This window comes from Macrobrachium rosenbergii, chromosome 41 (assembly GCF_040412425.1).
Source record: "Macrobrachium rosenbergii isolate ZJJX-2024 chromosome 41, ASM4041242v1, whole genome shotgun sequence".
Classification (NCBI taxonomy): domain Eukaryota; kingdom Metazoa; phylum Arthropoda; class Malacostraca; order Decapoda; family Palaemonidae; genus Macrobrachium; species Macrobrachium rosenbergii.
Genome location: NC_089781.1, coordinates 39,780,079 through 39,801,638, shown reverse-complemented (window position 1 = coordinate 39,801,638; position 21,560 = coordinate 39,780,079).

Here is a 21,560-nt window from a genome sequence, read left to right as displayed (position 1 = left end):
GGGTGGCACTATGCGGTGTTGAGACGTGTTGTAGGACTGGTTAAATGTTTCCCAGGCATCGGCCAAGCGGCAGGCTTCCATAAGTGTGGTGGGCTGCTTATCACTGAGATATACAGCAAGGGGCCCAGGCACACATTGGAAAAGTTCTTCCAGCATGGTCCTATTAAATAAGTCCTTGAAGGTCGTGCATGAGAGGGAGTCGAACCAGCAGGTACCAGACTGGGTCTTGTGACAGACCCATTCCGTCCAGGACCAGCCGACTTCCTTGGCAAGACCTCGGAACCGGTGTCTCCATTTCTCCAGGGTAATCTCATAGGCATTGGTGATGACCCTACGGACTTTGGTCATGTTGCCTGTTTGACTCTGCACCAGTGAGCGGAGGGCTGCCTTTGCTTTTCCTTCCAGGTGTTTGGTCATCACTAAGGCCCTCTCGGCCTCAGTGGTGTTGAAATTATCGAAGAGTGCCTCAACCTCTTCTAGCCATGCTTCCGGCTCTTCCTCAGTCCACTTGGGGACTAGAGAGTTAAGGCTTGAGAGCGAAGCATTTAGTGCAGCAGGTATGGAGTTGGAGGCTTGTTGGACCGCTATAGCTTCAGCGCTCTCCTTCCTTGCTCTCTCCAGCTCGAGCTCCTTTTCTATTAGAGCCAGCTCGCTTGCCTTAAGAGCTAATTCATGCTGTCTTCTCCTTTCTTCTCTTTCATCTTCCAGCTGCCTCTGTTCGGCTTCCCCATTCCTCTGCTCTTCTTCATACTTCTGCTTTTCTAGCTGCTCTTTCACCCACTGGGTGAGTTCCCGTCCCATGAAACCTGTGTCATTGCCCATGTTCATGAGGGCTTGGCTCTGTTCTAGAGACATGGTTGTAGTTTATGATGAGGACTAGGGGAAATGGTCTGTGACGAGGTGACAGTGTCCCATAATGTGGTGGCACTTCAGCACCTTTTCAATAAGGTGGCACTGTGGTTGAGTGTACCATGCAAAGGTCACACTGATGGAGCAATCCTGAAGGAAGTCTGATCCTTATGGGCGGACACGCTAGTGGTTATGGAAGTGCTCCGGAAGGTATGATATTCCTTATGGGTGGAAACACTTAGGAAATGGGAGAGATCCTGAAGGCGCTACGGTCCTTATAGGAGGATACACTGTTGGTGGCACTCTGTATCTCAGCTACAGGTCCAGTGACTTATGAGTGATTTCTTTGATTTGGTGGCACTGTGGTACCGGTGTGCTCCGGGGAGCAACTCTAAAAGGTCAGTGCAATCAAACGGCACTGAAAGAAATGGCACTCTGCCTGAGGCAGAAGGTGAGCAAGGAGTAAGAAGGAAAGGAGAAAGGTAAGTGCTTCAGTAGCTTAATTGGTTGGCAGAGCCTCAGATTAGTGGCACTATGGAAATGGAAACCCTTGGGCGTGCACTCATGGGTGGTTAGTCCTAAGAACTAGTGGTTGCTCCCTGACATGAGGAAAGGGAAGTTATGGCTTTGCATGCAATATGAGATTTGGTGCTTGGGGCATACGCAAGTCTTGGATAATGAATACCCACTCGTGCACGGCAACTGATAAATGTTATTAAATGGCGGTACATATGCTCTATGAAATGCACGAGAATTCACTCCGCGGCTGAGGCACTTAACGGAAAAGAAAAAGAGATGGGAGATAATTCAATGAACACTGGTGTTTATATAAATTCACGCACTATGTGCGAATGAATAAAGAACTAATGAAATGGGATCTTAAAAGATCAACGGTTGGGTAAAATTAAAAGAAAATTCTTATTGTACTTGGCTTTTATAAATTTGTGGGTTTAATTACCAATACTCATTGATTAATTGTTAGTATCCCCTTCATTATGATAAAAAAGAAATCCTCTCTCTCTCTCTCTCTCTCTCTCTCTCTCTCTCTCTCTCTCTCTCTGAAAGCGTATGGTAATGAACATATTCGTTATGATTGAAGTTACTCTACCTTTTGCTTAAATAAATTACAATTGCAAAAATTACAATAAGTTACTTTTTTCCTTTAAAATGAACCTTTGGTATTTACATAAATTTTTACTGGCTTGTGCCATCATGACAAGTGATGGTGGGTAAAGGATTGCAAATTATTTTCAAATATATTCAAGTCTTCGTGAGGGTTTACATTAGGGTGAAAAATTATGAAATTTCGTTCAGCGTGAACAAGAGATGTGGGACTGAGTCGCATAGGTGGAACACAGATGTTCGCTCGCTTTGTCACACGAGAGAGGAGGATGGGGGAGTGGAATTGGAGGGAAAAAAACACTATTTTCTTGGCTGAAGGCTGGGTTTTGAATGCAAAACTGAATTATTTCATTTTAAACATCAGCAATGCCTTTACATTACTGAATATCGAATGTAAGTTTTTGTTAAATGACTATGCTTGGAATGTTTTTTATTGTTGGGGACAATGGAAGGATTCGTGCATGTGCCAACTGAACACAATGTCTACTCGCATCCCTTCAGTGTCGGATGCTAGAGAAACTATTTTAAATTCATATATGTACTTTCTCTGCCGTAACTGTTCTTGAACAAAACTCCTAGCTAACTGTTCATGGCTAACATATGCTATAATTCCCTAGTAAACACTTCCTAACTCCTACTGCTCATTCATCTGGCAACACAACACTGCTCCCTACAACTGGGAAGTTTGTGGTGGTGAAAGTTTTTCACCTGTTTTATGAAGAAATTCTAACAAAAGAGACTCGTGGTTTTACTCTTTCTCTTAAAAAAATAATATTGCTTTCCTACCCTGAATGTTATAAGACTGAATGATAACAACCTTTACCTGGGTACTCTTGCTTCAGTCGCCTTTGTACCCTTGTGAAATAATGAAATGAAGTTAAATGAATGATTTGTTCCTGGTTTGTTCATCCCTAGTTTTAGCAGTTAGCAATGCTAGTTATTGCTAGTCTATAGGAATCCTAGTTCGAGGTCGTCACTTTTACAGATTGGGTCCATTGGAGGGATGAAAGGGGGTCTTTATTTAGTTACTGCCTTAATGGACCAACAGAGAAGACCAACCTGTAACAAAATGAAGGGGAAAATGGGTAACTTACCTTGATATTACCATTATTTAATCAGGGATTGGAAGGTCGCCATGTGAAATGAGTATCTAGTCACGTTAAATTGAATTTATTTACAGAAAAAAACCAAGGAGGTAATCTGAAAGGCTGATGATACAGCAAGTAAACTCAACTAATGAAAAAATGCAAATTGGCAATGCACAATGAATCTCTGCATATGATGAGGTAAATTTGTCTTGAATGATCAGGCTCTCTTATGTACAACAAAAAAGGGGAACAGGTTATTGCTCCCCGGACTGCGCACCAGGGAAGTCTTGCATTTATTGAAATGGCAGTACTTTTAAGATGATTTGAGTTCACAGGGCTGGGTCGACAGAGCAGATAGTAGCGAGAACTCTGTAAGAGAATTCAGGATTAGCATTCTCTACAAAGGAATTTGGCTCACACTAAGCTAAACAATGCACCATGGAGGAGTTGCTTAATTAAATTTAAAATTAGCCTGTGGTAAAACTATGGAGGGAGTAATCTACTGCTGATCACTGAACTGATCAAGAGTTAGTTTAGGACAAGTCATGGGGGTGAGTTGTGGGCTGCTTTTGGTAGATTTGGCTTAACAAAAAGGGCTTTGTTAGGAGAATGAAAACTGAAAATTCGAAAAAATAAAAAGAGAGAAATTTACTGAGAGGAAAAGGACTGGCTAGAGGACTAATTGCTCCTGACGTGCTTAACATACAAGGACGGGTAGTCCGACGCTCTTAGTCCCTCCAGAAGAAAAAGGAGTGGAGAGCACTGAGACCTTTCGTATTGCTGACTGGATACCGAGTCATCTGTGGTTTGTGAGGTGAGGTGCGTGTCTGGTAGTGTTGGTGTCCGTTGGCGTAGGTCAGTCATCCTGCAATTTAGTCATATAGCCAGCAAAAGTGTGGAGAAAAATAGGTCATATGGTCAAGTACCTAAAGATTAAGTTCCTAGTCTACCTCACAGCCTGGCTTCGCCTCTATACCCCAACGGACGGGCATCAACTACTGAACAAGTGATTTGGGGGGGTCAAAGGGGGTGCTATTGTCCTACCTGACTTAAAAATAGGCCACTTCCTTCTTTCCCTCCAGTAAATCGAGCCTACCAGTTAACTGAGAAGTGTTTTTGTTCAGAAATTCGAATTATTATTTGGCTGGCTAAGAGGAGGAATGAAAATAGCCTATGTAAAAAAAAAACATATACACACACACACACACACACACACACACACACATATATATATATATATATATATATATATATATATATATATATATATATATATATATATATATATATATATATATATATATATATATATATATACACACACACATAGATATCAATGCAGCACAAAGGAACGTGTGCTTGAGAATATCACAAAATCCATGTCAGAAGGCGAGTGAAAACCAGGACTTTAAATAAGCACTTTCGTAGTTTATTCTTCATTTTCAAGGTCACACTGAAATAAAAAAAAGTTGACAGAGCTTTATATACAAAAAAAACAGAAGAGGGGGCAGGGTTACAGTTTTGTTAATATGGGGAGCATGTTCTTTAAACAAAAAAGACAGGGACAAAGGATCAAGGGATAATCCAGGGTGGAGATTAACATTCCTGGTGGACGTAGCTTCAATAAACACAGTCTCTAGCAGATTCCTTTTCCAATGATCGTTGACCTTGTAGATTATCGTTGACTTACCCCAGCTCATCGAGTGGCCTGTCTTAAGCCAATGATCCACAATGCCATTATTTAATTTTGATAAGCCTGGATCATGAATTAACCCTCTGAACCCTTTGGGCCACCTATACTAGCCCAACACCTTTTTATCGACTCAGTCCTCAGGCTAGCTGTACGGCCCCACTGAAAAGTTTTTGATTATTCGTTGCTTACTTCATATGAATTTTTTCATTTATTTAGATCACCATACTAGCTTCAGTGGTTCCTAGTGATTAATTTCTTTCTAGTCTGAAATAAATCATCATCCCCATTCCCCTTAAAATCATTCCAGATTAATAGATAAAATGAAAAGCTTTAGATTCCTTCTCTCAGCGGCTTTTTGCCATGTTCAGTGGCTGTCAGGTGATAATACACATCTCTGCTTTGCCTGCTATGTGGAGAAAACAATGGATTAGAAGGGGTAAGGGTATGGAGGTTAAGAGGCATGACTTCAAGCGGTCACTTTCTTTCTCCTCTGCCCAGGCTCTATGTTTTTAATATTAGAAATTGTTTCATTCTTTTAGAAAAATAAATCGCATATTGGCCATATTAATTGTTATTTGTATATTCATCCAAATAATTAAAACAAGTTTTATTTTTCACAGTTATTCACAACTTGCATATACACTAAAGGTTAACAATTCTGTTACCAACTTTTTAAAATAGTTTGTCACTCTTTTTGAGAAGCTAATGTCCCTATTTAACTAATCTGTGAATCCTGAAAAAAGTGCGGCAACTCGTTTAGCGCTCCAATGTCATCCCTTTAAAGCAACTGGTTTCCAACAATAGTATAGTCTAACTGGTAATTGCACACTACATCTGAAATCTTAGATTTCTTTGAAATGTGTCCTACAGGAGGAGAGTTTATAGGAATCGACGACAGTGGCAATAACATAGTCATTTTGTTATAAGGAGTTTTGGTTGAATGGTATACAATTCGTCCGGTTCTGACTCACAACTTAGAGAGTGATATTGGCAAAAGGCTCTGTACCCCTCCCCAACAACTTCTGGACGAAAATAATAAGTGTTAGCAAGGACGAATTAATAAGAAATATATAATGATGACATACACGTGGAAAATTATGTTTACTTGAACACAAAAATTCTTTCCTCTCATGATTTGTCATTTATTTTTTGTCATTGAAATTTTTCCTTTTCATTGTCGATGATATAAAAAAAATTGCAAGGCAAAAGATTAACATCGCAGATATTCTGCAATAACATTCTCTCTTTCTCTATATCTATATATATATATATATATATATATATATATATATATATATATATATATATATATATAAATATATATATATATATATATATATATGTATATATGTATATATATATATATATATATATATGTATATATATATATATATATATATATATATATATATATATATATATATATATATATATATAGCATCGAGTTAGGGAGAAGGAGAATTCCTTGAATTTCCTTTCAATGTACTTTATTATGCTGACGTTTCAGGACCATGTGTCCCATTTTCAAAGCTATAAATTAAAAAGACGACAGAATTAAAAATGGACTCAGATTTTAAAACAAGAAAAAAGAAATTTTACATAAAAGTATAAAAAGCAACATAACAGAAAGGAACAATGAATACCAAATAGTGCTGAAGGCAAAAGCTGAGTGACATTCAGGGTCCGTTTTGGTTCCAAGGGAATGGCCATGGGATCTCCATTAGGTCCTACCTTTGCAAACATTTTTATGTCCTCCCTGGAGGAGCGCCTGCTGGACGATTGCCCTTTGGCTTGCCTTCCGCTTTTTTACAGAAGATGTGTTGATGACACCTTTCTACTGCTCAGGAACAAAGATCGAGCAGATGAATTTCTTAAGTATGCCAACCAAATGCATCCAAACATAAAGTTTACAGTCGAATATGAAAGTGAAAATAAATTGCCTTTCTTAGATATAATGGTTTCAAGACACGATGATCATTTTAATACCACGATTTTTAGGAAAGAAACTTTTACCGGTCTGGGTTCTAATTTTTATAGCCATTGTTTCTTTAATTTTAAGTTAAATCCTTTATCTACCCTCTTCCACAGGGCCTTTAGTTTAACATCTGATTGGAATGGTTTTCACGAGGAAATTCTATATCTCCACCAATATTTTATTAATAACTGTTTCCCATCTGAGATCTTTTACAAAAATTTACTCAAATTTTTAAATAATATTTTTCAACCAAAATTCAAAATACCAACAGTACCTAAACTACCTTTCTATGCAAGTGTCCCGCTTATCTACGATAAACATTTTTACCAAGATTTACGACAGATAATAAACAAGTATTTACCGGCTGTCGAATTGAAACTAATACCTAATAATCCAATGACGATCAAGTCTATGTTTAAATATAAAGAAAGTCTGCACCCTCTGATGACCTCAGGAGTCATATACCTGTTTAATTGCCCCAGATGTGACCTGGGGAGTACCAAATGGCTCCACTCGTAGGTTGCTGAAGGTGAAATTAGACTCTCATCGTGGCGTAAGTTACCGAACGGGTGCTAAATTATCAAACCCCGAATTTTCATGCATAAGAGACCACGGAAAAAATGCAGATCTAATATCAATTACAAAGGATTTCAAAATAATAGGCAAAGCTCGAATGACCACCAACTGTCAATACTAGAAGCTCTTTTCATTAAACAAATAGTTCCCCAATTAAATACTCAGTCCACGTCAACACCTCTATACCTCTCGTGAGTTTCCGTTAGAACCAAAACGGACCCTAAATGTAACTCAGCTTTTGCCTTCAGCACTATTTGGTATTCATTGTTCCTTTCTCTGTTATGTTTCTTTTTATACTTTTATGCAAAATTTCTTTTTCTCGTTTTAAAATCTGAGTCTATTTTTAATTCTGTTGTCTTTTAATTTATAGCTTTGAAAATGGGACACATGGTCCTGAGACGCCAGCATAATAAAGTACATCAGGTTTAAAGTTTACCTGCCTTAATTACTTTTTGTCCATATATATATTATATATATATATATATATATATATATATATATATATATATATATATATATATATATATATATATATATATATATATATATATATATATATATATATATATATATATATATATATGTGTGTGTGTGTGTGTGTACGCGTGTGTATAAAGATTGAATGGCCGATAAAAACGGTGATTACACAACAGAACATGATATTTTTAACAACAATATTTTGTAATCTCGACTGTTTTTGATTATCTGCATGGCAGACTACTTGGGTTGTGTTTGAGATGCAAGTGTTCTTTTGAAAGAAGTGAATGGCTCCTCTTTGTTTTTCGCTCTCACTATTGCCCACATGCTTCGACTTTGGTGGGCTTGACCACTGGAACACTTACTTCAGAAGGGGACAGTGGGATTATCTAGAGTCCTGACATATTCCTATTCCCCAGTCTGATTTATGACGGGGGATTCCGGAACCTTCAAATATCGTTTCCACTTTCCTCCTGACTTTTGACTGCCGATGAGGGAATTCTGGAATCCCCGTGAGGGATCAAAGTACGAACAGGAATCTGCGAGAAGGGTTCGGGATAATCTCTGGCACTAATCTCAAGCAAATGGTTTTGCGGTCACGCCTACCATACCTGATGTATGTGGAGGCCAGGAAATTGAACAATGACACTCCCGCATATGCCATGTAAATAGGTTTGCCCATGGTCTAACAAAGACCATGGGTTTGCCACCTACCAATTATCCACAAAATCACCTTAACCCCCTAAAAAAGTGCGGAAATTACCTATCACGCCTAGGCCATACCAAGTATCAAAACAAAATGGCTTTCAGTTTTCAAATCTATAATTTTCAAGAGTATTCTTCATTGTAAAAAGCTCAAGGGAAAAAATTGTATGTTTTCTTTTATCTTTTCAACCTAAACCTATATAAAATATGTACTCTATACAACATGCAAAGATTGTAATATTTTTCTCTGAGGAGATTGGCAGTTTGGCAGTAGCTGCGCTAAAAAGAAAAACTAGTGGCCGCTGTTCTTACTGTATACATTATCTCTTTCTCTCTCTCTCTCTCTCTCTCTCTCTCTCTCTCTCTCTCTCTCTCTCTCTCTCTCTTGCACACACACACATACACACAGTCATAGCAAATAACAAGGCATTCCTTCAATGACCGAACATATCAATGTTATGAAAGTGACAGAGATTTCTTCAAATATCAGGCTTATGAAAATATAACATAACTAATGCCAATGATATCTGATATGAATTCCTATGAAATTCTGAAAAAAATATACTTGAACAATTAAAATTTATTTAATTACAAGAATATATAATGAATCATAAGGAATAATGTATTGCAGAGCTATGAAGTATGACTAATATAAAAGCAAATATTTTTGGTAAATCCAGATAGCTGTATAGTTATGTCTGTGCGTATACACTAACTACATCCTGTTATAAAATTCTCACACAGCGTTCATGAATCTGAATCTAGAAAACTGTGTACGGTATTCCTTGTCAACTGATAGCCTGGTCATCGCTAAAATATCACCCAGAAATAGGATCAATATATATTCACTGATCTGTCATTTCAATCAACAATTGCATACAGAAAAATTAATTTGTACTGATAACATTGCAATATTACTGAAATATATTGGGTTACCTGTGCATATTTTCACGCATTCATATCAGAGTTAGAAAATAGGTTTGCCCTTTCTAAAAAATGATGCCCTTAAAAGTAACCATTAGAAAAAGTAAAATACAAATGTTAACATTCTTTTATCCGATGGAAAGGTAATCTATTACCCGTGAAATATGAGAGCTGCTATAGGTACAAAGTGCGTGGATTTATGCATACAACACATATGCACACAAACACACACATACACATACATATAAATATACATACATATATATATATATATATATATATATATATATATATATATATATATATATATATATATATATATATATATATATATATATATATATATATATATATATATATGTGTGTGTGTGTGTGTGTGTGTGTGTGTGTGTGTGTGTGTCTGAAATTACACTAACAAGTTACATTCCCTCACGGTCTGGATAGTGCATCCCTGTCAATCTCTCTCTCTCTCTCTCTCTCTCTCTCTACACAATGCTTCCTACCGAGTTGGCCAGGGCTGGGGGACTGGGCGGCTGGGGATTATAACACTAGGTTGTAAACACGTGGATCATATGATGCCATATAGTCAGAAAACCCCAAGTTTTTATTTTCTGGTTTTGTCAATGTTTTCGTTCTTTTCTATATTTTTATTTTAGATATAACAAAATTAGTGTGTAAGTGAACTACCAAGTGAGGACTAATTTCTAGTAAAGAAGAAATAGTTAATCAGTAATTTCATAAATGGCATTTTCTTGTTAAGCACTCGGTACAGAGCGTTCTTCATCTCACAAGTAAATGAACGCAGCCCGATTTAGACTACGGTGACTGGTATTGTTTAAAAAAATTGGCTTCAAATTGAATAAGATGATTACAATATCAGCCCATTTCATGAAAAATTATAATCACAGTTTAATGGATGTTGAGGGGGAGCATATATCAAGAGGAAAAAATAGAATATTAGTGTTTTATGAAGCAAAAATTGCTAGGGAAAATTCATCGTAAGATATATTTTCCGAATATTTTGGGAAATTCTAAGTGTTCCTGCATGTAAAGTATTAAAAGTATGTCAACGACAACTGGACACAAAGATAGAAAAAGTATTACTCTTTTTATTGATCCCATTATCGAGAATCCTATCAAACTAGAATGCAGACAGTATGGAACTTTTTAAAAACTTTCGCAGTAAATTGAGTTGACTTCCCAAGTACCAGCTAGTACCTGGAGTGGCAGCTACTCTCGTCTCGGCTGAGGCAAGAGTGGAAAGTGTTAAAAAGTCTCATTGAGATAAGTGACTGGAATAACAAACATAAAGACAATTGTGTATTAAACCTCTCGAACAAATAACTGGACCAGAATCTTCAATGTGCGTTAGGCTATGGCTTATCATATTCTATTAGTGATGACATTTCGTGCACAAACATCATCTCAGAAATATCCAAACTGGAACAAAAAACACATCTGTATCACCTTCAATTAATTAAGTTAAAGGCCTTTTCTTCAGCTTACTTCAAATACCTAATAAAATAGTGAATTTCCCAAAAAGGTTTATAGATGCAATTCATGAAACGAAGAAAGATAAAAGTTTGCACATTACTAAAGCCGACATATCCAGTTGTTTTGTAATAATGGATAAAATTATCTATGTTGAAAAAATGGAAAACTTATTATCTGATTCGAGTACTTACAAAAAACGACGGAAAGACCCACCAGCTGATGTCATAAAAAGTTTAAATTCTAAAATAAAAACTATACTAAAGGAATTCAGTTCAATGAAAGAGAAAGTGTCAACGACTGGCCCATCCTTACCTTACATGTGCGGATTAATCAAAACCCATAAAAGAGATTTTCCGATCTGGCCCATTATCAGTTCAACCAGTTCTATTAGTTATAAACTTTCTAAATATCTAGTTGAATTACTATCACCAATTCTGCGTAGTACTTCAAATTCCCATTTACAAAACTCTGTTGATTTCTGTGCTAGACTTTCCCCATATTGAATTATCCAGTACTGACAAATTAACCAGTTTTGCAGTGACATCTTTATTTACTAAAGTTCCTATTGATGACATACTTCAATATTTATCACAACATTTGGACTTGTATGATCTAGAATTACCTACCAATGTTATTATTATTTTGACATCCCTTTGTATAAAAAGTTGTAAATTCACTTGTAATGGTAATTTTTATGAACAAATATTTGGTATGCTAATGGGGAACCCTCTTTCGCCATTTTTGTCTAATATTTACATGGAATTCTTTGAGTCTAGACTTATTCCAAGAAATCTATTCTCCAATGTGTTTTGGGTTAGATATGTGGACGATTGTTTTGGTGTCGTAAAAGAAAATGTAAATATTCCTGATTTCTTGCAAACAATGAATAATCTTGTACCATCCATAAAATTCACAATGAATATGGAGGAAATAATTGTATACCATTTTGGATATCTTAGTTATTAGAAATAATACCAATTTTTGTTTTAAAATATACAGGAAACCCACGAATAATTTCTCATAAATTCATTTTTACTCTAATCATGCTAAACAAATTGAGGTGTCAACATTTCCCTGTATGTATATTAGAGCTCTTAGAATTTGTAGTCCTGAATTTTTGGAAGAGGAGTTTAACATTATTGATAAAATAGGAGATCCATTATGTTACCCTCCATAATTTTTAGAACTTTGTAAAAATGAAGAAAAAAAGACATATTACAATCCAACCAGTGTTAACAAAGAACTTAAGAATATTCTCTGTTTACCATTTCATCCTAATTTCATTCCTGCTGTGCCCATTTTAAAAAACTATTGATATTAACTTAGTATTTAAATATAATAATATTTTGAGAAATAAACTAATTAAGAATAGTCTGCCCAATTCAAACAATATTGTACACAGTATTCCTTGCAAAGAATGTAATAAGATTTATATTGGTCAAGCATCAAAAAGACTAAAAGTAAGAAGCTCCCAGCACAAATATACCATTTCAAGAGGCTTATCAAATAATGGCACTACGGATCATTGGCTTAAGACAGGACATGCGATGAACTGAGATAAGTCATCAATAATCTACAAGGTCAGTGACCATCGGAAAAGGAATCTGATAGAGACTGCGTTTTTTGAACCTACCTCCACAAGGAATGTTAATCTCCACCCTGGATTATCCCTTGGTCCTTTATCCCTATCTTTTTTGTTTAAAGAACATGCTGCCCAGATTAATAAACTGTGACCCCACCCCCTTCTGTTTTTGTATATAAAGCTCTGTCAACTTCTTTTGTATTCAGTGTGAACTTGAAAGTATAGAATAAACTACAAAATTACTTGTGCAAAGTCCCGGTTTTCACTCACCTTCTGACGTGGATTTTGTGATACATAGATATATATGTGTGTGTATGTTTTGTATAAAAAGGGGCTTTAGACCATGAAATGATAAAACAAATGGCACCAATAAATCCAGGCAAGTGAACTGTTACATAATATCCTCCTTTCTATATGCCTACATTGAAGACTAAACGACTACCTACTGCTAATAATGCACTACCCGTTGTCATCTTTTGTTACTTATCACATTTTCTCTGTTATTAATGCCGTATCACTTAGCAAAACTCTTATGTGTATCCCATCATATTCTTAAAATGTGGAATAAAATGCCTGTTACAATTTTTCGTCTAGATATTTTTTAACCTTTTTAGAAACATGTTATAAAAACTACGGTGAAAAATGACAGACTCTTCAGTTTACTTTCCTGCTTTGCTTTCATTCAAGTATCCTTTGCATGTCATGCAGCAATTCTGATAATTTCCCCGAAAAAAGGATCATCCACCATAATCCAAATTCATGGAGATACTGTAAACATTTCTTAATTGATTATGTGCAGTTAGCCAAAGCCAACAGTTACATTTTCAACGAGCCCTCTCGTGTGCCTGCTGAACTTTTATTGCAGTCACATGCAAATGTCATCACTTTTTTACCTCTTAGGATTTTTAAACCCAGCGGTGATTTGGAATGTCGTGCCCATTAGCGAAATGAACGCTTGCTGGCTTTACTGCTCCCCACAGACCTCGTTATCTGTTTTATGGGAATAGTAATTGGAGTGACGACTGCAGACCTTACCTCTTTGCGAAGGTCGTTTCCGTATTTACCTTCTATGGTCGTCAGATCTTTATTGTCTGGTTTCTCGGTTCATGAAAGAACGAGTTTCTTAGGTTTTCGGATGATAATGGCATTTGGGTATTAGGGTTTCAAGTTTTTCATTAAGAAAAAAAAAATGTCATGGAAAGAAGTAGGCAAAAACAGTAAGTGCAGAATTTTATTTTGCATATGTAGAGCTTTTTGCGTGGCCTTCATAACTTTGATATTAGCTATAAATATTTTCTTTTCCTGAGAACAATCAAAACAATGAAAATGAATTCTAAATTTATTTAATTTCTAATTTTCTTATATGTATTTACTCACATTTTCTCGAACTGTGTTTCTGTCAATTAAATCATCTTTTTCTTGACTGGTATATTATTATTTCTTAAATGATTCATTCATGTAAAAGGAATTCATTTTAGCATGGAATTTCTCACAGACAACCGTTTCTTTTGAATCTAGATTATATGATTCCTACTTCGGGGCTACGCATATCTACTTGGTTACTCGGTAAATAGATATTTTCTACTTCACCATCATATGCAAATTCTAAATTTTTTCGAGTTTTCGTTTACATATCCTTCTTCTTCCTTCCTGGAAATCTTTTATCCGACATATTGAGCATGAAACATATTTGTAAGTAGTTATTAATCCTTCTAAGTGTCGCAGGAGATGATATTGGTTATTTTTGCTCGTATAAGATAAAAAGTTATTAAGATTAGCTTTTTACAACCTAGCTTCACTGACATTAGTTTCAATCCTCACTGCACTGGTTAAATTCCAGTTGCTTTATCCAAAAGACCGAATGATCAACCTCAAAGCAGAAACAGACAGGCAGTCAAGTAGCATTACATTTCAAACTGAAAATAATTCCAAAACGACCATAATACATAAATTGTTCAGTCCATGTATATATAAACCACAGAATATATACCTTTAAAAAAACGTGAGGAGTAAAGATACCGACTTTTATTTCAAGAATAATTATCAAATTAAGCAATAATATTAAAAAACGTATTATACTAAACAAATAAAAATATAAACTACTCTTAAGGAGATACTGCTGATGATATTTTCTAGCTATCCTTTACATCACTGCCTGTCTATGTCAAGTCAACATAGAGTCTTTACCATCTTGAAAAGGATACCTTAAGTTACTTAGATTAACCTTTCTCTTTTATCATTCCCCTTCAGATTCATCTCTCTCTCTCTCTCTCTCTCTCTCTCTCTCTCTCTCTCTCTCTCTCTCTCTCTCTCTCTCTCTCTCTCGTAAACTGAAGAAATAAATATGATTTTTTACCCTGTACACCTTGACATTAGGCATATTTCTACAGTATTCAGCAAAAATACTAAAACGAAAGGAACAATTAGCCAAAATAATCGATGTAAAGGAATTTCTTATTTACGTTTTATCCTGAATAATCTACTGTACCCTTGATCATTATCTTGCAGCCGTCTCCAGCTTTGTGTTTTACTCCAACAACTTTGCAATTCTCTTTTATATATTACTTCCGCATAACACAAAGGAGGATGAGATGCGGCGAAAAAGTTTACAAACATACTTCCTCCTGATTTTTTATTATTTCACAACTCTTATTCTCTTTCGCTCTCCCTCTCTGTTTCTCGAAGACTTAATGTGCTGTAGATTTTCTTAATGCAGTTCATATCATATTATATAAACAGACTATATTACAGTATCTCCATTAAAATATTAAATTGTCAGTCCCTAGTATTTGGGTCAAGAAATCGAATATATAAGAAAAATAGGGAGAGATTTATGATATCCTTCACATATACTAGATATTTGCTATAATAAAGCCCACAAAACTTTTTATAGTGAAAGAAACATGGAGAAAGAAACCCCTAAGAACATTCTCAGCTTGCCTTTTTTTAGTGCTTTTGAAACCATAAAACTATTGTTAAAATCTTTTAATGTCAACCTGGGTTTTACCTATAATAACACACTAAAAGGAATGTTAATAAAAAATAGCTCAAAAGAAAGCAACAACCTATATAAAATTCCATGTTTGGGCTGCCTTTCTTTTTAGATTGGCCAATACAGTAAGGATTTAAAAGTACGAATTAAACAGCATAAGTATTCTGGCAAAACTGGGCAGACATTCAGTGCAATATTCATTCATTTAAATGAAAACTCTCACAGGATAAGTTGGAATGAAAGTTCAGTGACTGCCAGATCAAAAGATTTCTCTACACAAAATCTTTTAGAATTTGTTATTATACAGCTTACTTCCAGCTACAATTTTAACCTTAGCCCTGGCATGTATCATTTGGACCCCTGTGTTAGTAATATGTTCAAGAATGACCTAAAAGTTAAAATCACTGACTTGAATACTAATTAGTTACATTGTATATATTTTCTATGTATTCATATGTTTAATATATTTTCTTGTGAAAATGTTCACTTTGGAAAACATATATAATCAGCTTATTCTTTCCACTGTCATTTTTTGGTGATCAGTAACTTTCCCTGTGTAATGTTTTAACTGACTTGTCCCTGCTTCCAGGCTGTTAGGCCTAATATTTTGTAAAACCCCTTCGATTAGATATTTACCCTTGTTTTGGTAGGTCTACTAATTCTTCAACTGTGTTGGATTCCAGGTACATATTTTCCTTTATATATATATATATATATATATATATATATATATATATATATATATATATATATATATATATATATGTGTGTGTGTGTGTGTGTGTGTGTGTGTGTGTGTATGTATATACATGTATATACATATATGTATATATATATATATATATATATATATATATATATATATATATATATATATATATATATATATATATATATATATATATATATATATATATATATATATATATATATATATATATATATATATGTGTGTGTGTGTGTGTGTGTGTGTGTGTGTGTGTGTGTGTGTGGGTGTGTTTGTATATATATCCATATACATATATATATATATATATATATATATATATATATATATATATATATATATATATATATATATGTATATATATATATGTAATAATTTCCTTGGCTACCTATCTGTGTGTTGTATGTCACTCCCTCCCCTTTCCCCTTCCCTTCCTCTTCACCCTCCCCTCACCTTCCCTTTCTCCTTCACCCTCCCTCCCCCTTTGCCTTCCCCTTCCCCCCTCCTCTCCTCCTCCTTTCCCATCGCTGTCCAGAAATTTTTAACATTAAGTGACCCAACAGTATATATTAAGGGATTTTTGGCTGAACTTTGTTATTTTGGTTTCGAAATGGACTCGGCAGATAATTCTAGACCAACACCAGGCAGTACTGGTGATACTGCCGAACCACCAATGGCATCAGCATTGGTTCAAAACCCATCAACAGTTGCTACTGCACCTACACCAAGATATGTTCAGTTGGATCCGCCATTGGCCTTACCATTTATTCAAAACCATTCAACAGCTGCTGCTGCACTTACACCAAGTTATTTCTATATGACCAGAAGGTAATTGGGCTGGTGCTCCCCGGTAAGGGCATGGTACACATATGGGTATGGGTATGGGCATGGAAATGGTAATATGGGTATGGATATGGGTGTAGGTATGGAATGGATATGGGTATGGATGTGGTTGTGGGTATGGTTGTGTGCATATGGGTATGGGGATAGGTATGGGTATAGGTATGGGACAGATATGGGTATGGGTATGGGTATGGGAATGGGTATGATACAGATATGAGATATGGATAAGGGTATGGATATGGGAGCTAGAAAATATGAGCAATAGTAAGCATCTGCTAATATATATATATATATATATATATATATATATATATATATATATATATATATATATATATATATATTGTTGTCTGTCTGTCTGTATATACAGTATATATATATATATATATATATATATATATATATATATATATATATATATATATATATATATATATATATATATATATATATATATATATATATATATGTGTGTGTGTGTGTGTGTGTGTGTGTGTGTATTATGTCCTATTAACAAGGTCAGATAGGGTCATAACCTCTTTCTACATCTGTTTTAAGAACAATGTCATATCATCTTATAACTCTAAGATTCTCCAGTAGCAATGGCCAGCATTGGGTCAGCACATTCTATGGCCATCAGGAAGCCGTCCTTCAAAGTGGCTGTCTTATTCACAAACACAGCTCAAAAATGCAATCACATCAGCCTCAAATCAAAAGTGACTACCCATTCTATGGTTCCTCTATAATATACATAACAGATAGCGCACATATGCACAAATCCACTAGATAACCCCTCCCTTGAAGTGTGACGTCACCACCAGGTTCAGTGTTCGAAGGACCCTGCCTTTTGAACCCACAGATATCACAAAGCTTCCATCCATCTGTCACATTTTCCCCATGCATCTTGGTCATGACCGGAAGCCATGAATGAGTGCTTTGGATAACTGCTGTCTCTAACCGCGGAAAATACCTACGTCAACATAGAAGCCACTTGCACAGGAAATGCGTTTTTACAGGCCAGCGATTAGTCGGCTTGATCAGTAATAGGAGCTCGGCCCACCTACCACTGGGCGTCCTCGCCCAGGTACAACAAATATCCATAACAAAAGTTCAGTAGGGGTCGGCTCAAAAATCATAACAAACAATATGCACTAGATACGAAGGCAAAGGCCTCTTTGTTCACTACCGACTACAGCCGTTCATTACTACCCTGTGTCTTAAACTTCCTGCTGTAAAATGCAATCGGATGGAGTCTTCCATTGAACTTCTGCTAAGGCAGGCCTCTATACCATTGCAACTGGCATCTGTCACCAACGTGAAAGGACGTTCCAAATCAGGAAATTTCAACACTGAGGGGTTCACTAAGGCATCCTTAATATTCTGAAAAGCTGATTGCTGCCCATCACCTCATACAAACTGCACACCATCCCTCAGGACATCTGTTAAAGGAGATGCTAGAATAGAAAGACCTTTCTCAAACCTACAAAAAATCCAGCCATGCCAAAGAAAGACCGAATCTGCTTCTTATTCTTGCGAGTATCAAAAGCTACAATTGCCCTAACCTTATCCTCATTCATTTTAAAACTCTCCTTAGAAATGGTATGACCCAAATATACTATTTGCTTCTTCAGAAAATTACACTTAGCTAATTTTATCTTCAATCCCGCTAACCTAAACCTCCTAAAAACCTCCTTAAGAACTTCTAAATGTTCCTCTACATAATCAGTAGCAACTAAAATATTATCTATATAGATAAATATGGCTTTCCCTAACAAGCCATGCAAAACTGTTTTCATTAGCCTAGTAAATGTTATTGGAATACCTGATAAACCAAACAGCTTCTGCGTGAACTCATAATGCCCCTTCAGCAAAGAGAAAGCTGTGTACTTTCAACTCTCCTCGCTAAGCAGTACTTGCAAGTACCCTTGCATCAGATCAACTGAAGAATAAATATTCTTGCCCCCACCAGTCGACTTGAGAGCTTCAGTTATCTTCCTGTTTGCCTGTTCACATAGCCCGTTAGCTTCTGGTCTATAGGGAATAATAGTGACTTTCCGAATGCCCATTACATCCGCAAGACACTCTAATGTCTTGTTCACAAATTCCCTACAATTATCTGTAATCACACCTCAGGAACCCCAAAACGACAAATATATCCATTAAAGAATGCGACTCCCACCTCCTCCGCTGTTTTATGCTTCAAAGGAAGTCTCTACGAACCTCGTTAATTCGTCAACAACCACCAACAGGTGCCTATGGCCATAACTTGATTCACAGAAATTGCTTAAAAGATCCATATGGACTCTAGAAAAAGGTCTGCTGGGAATAGGAAATGAACCCAATTTACAAGAAACGACCCTCGATGGCTTACATGCATTAAAAACTGAACAACCTCTCACAAACTTCCACTGACGTGAGCTTATTCTTCCAAAAGAATTGTCGCCGTATATTCTGATATATCTTCTCAATACCCATTGCGCACTGCCAGACCTACAGTAAACAATATCCAGAACCGTAGGCACTAAACTCCTAGGAACAATTATTTGCGTCATATCACCCTTATCCTCAATATTTCTCAGTCTTTATCTAATCTTCCTACTTAACACATTACCCTCTAATTCAAGACCTGCAAAAGGCAACTTATAACCCTTCCTAACTAATTCCCCTCTAAGAAATGCTTTTGCGTCTGCCAAAATCTCATCCTCATCCTGTTTAGCTTTTACTAAACTAATATCCCAGTCTATGCAATCCCCAGATACATAACATACATGAGTACCATCTGCATCAGAAAAACTTCTGCTAAGGGTATCCGCTACAACATTATGTCTACCCTCTATATACCTAAGCTTGGCATCAAAATCCCTGATTGTCAGATACCACCTAGCTCTTTTAGGGGAAAGATCCAGTTTATTGAATAGAGATCCAACAATGGCTTATGATCCATAAGAACCTCTACTTGATTGCCCATCAATAACATCTTAAAATGAACCAAACTAGACACTTGCCTTCCTTATGTGTGTGTGTTTTTTTTTTATTAGCAATCAGCTGTGCGCTCGGTCCGTCTGTTTTTTTTTCCCATGGGGTTTTGATGTACTTGTGGGTCTAAATAGTACTTTCTTTTGGTTTTTTGTGATTAATTATTGGAGTTAAGGGAATTAACATTGTGGGATTCTTCCTGTATGGGAATTTTTGGGGGAGAATTGCTTTTTTTCTTGTTTTTTCTTTCAGGGGTTTCCTTCCACATGACTTGGGAAATTTTGTATTTGTTATCAGCCAACAGTGAGTTAGTTGATTCATTTCCGAAGATGAAAGCTTCGAAAATGGCTAGAAGGGATAATGGTCAGAGATTCCTTAAGTCAGTCTATGGTTGTGTAGGGTGCAGAGATTCAGTCCGCAGTTTGAAGGGTTTTGTTGAAATTCGGAAGAGCCAGAGGTCGATGGTTGGGTTGAGTTCTCGGGCTTCACGGGTTCATTGTTTTAATTGTAATATTCTGGGACACATTAAGAGGCTTTGCCGTGTTAAATATTGTGGCAGTTGTAGGAGTTATGGTCACCTTTAGCGGTCTTGTCCGTCTCTTAAACAATATAATGTTAGGCCTACATTTCAGAATTTTGGTAGCTTAGGTAAGAAAGTTCCTCAAGGCGGGTTTTCGAGGGGATGCAGTGATTGGCGAGCATGGTCGAGAGACCGATCAGTTGTAAAGGAAAACTGGATGGGTGTTTCTTGTGATATAGGGCTTTTGGGGGAAGCCTCAGAGGCAAGGCCAGTAGTAAAAGGGTCTCTGTAAGGGGTGGGTGTGAGTATTTTTATAAATAGAGGCGCCTCTATTAATTTGATGAATTATGAGTTTGTCCGACCGATGTTTTCCGATCGTTCTTTGAGACATGAGATCAGGTGATGTGACTTTGTATGTGTGTTCGCCTGAAGTGTCCAGGTTCCAGTGGGGAACTTGCGTTCGTGCGTGTCTTTTGGGCGGAGTCCCAAGGTGTGAAGGGGTTAGATATGGGAAAAGGGAATCACTGGAAGACCAACATTGAACATCATTAGAAGTCTTCGGTGAAGACATGTGATTCATGATTTATCATTCAAGACTGAACATTGCTGTTTGGAGGTAGGAACCACATTCAGTTTTAACCTTTGTAAGTTACAGTATAAGCCTATAATGTAAATGGTTTTTGGGAACTTTAATACTACATTTTAATCCATCTCTTATTTCTTGCAATCTAGTTATGTTAGATTTTGTCAAACATTTTAATCCATTTCTTATTTCTTGCCATTTAGTTATGTTAGATTTTGCCAAATAAATTATTTTGGGTAAAGCTTGTTTCGTTGCAGACCTGAAAGAGAGAGAGAGAGAGAGAGAGAGAGAGAGAGAGAGAGAGAGAGATGAGAGAGTGCAGAGTGAGTGGGGCACTGGAATGTGATACCAGTAGCTTTCGGACGGCTACTAAGGCTACCGATAGATGGGACGTCTCTACTTTGTAGTAACAGGTCAGCAATGAAATTACTTCA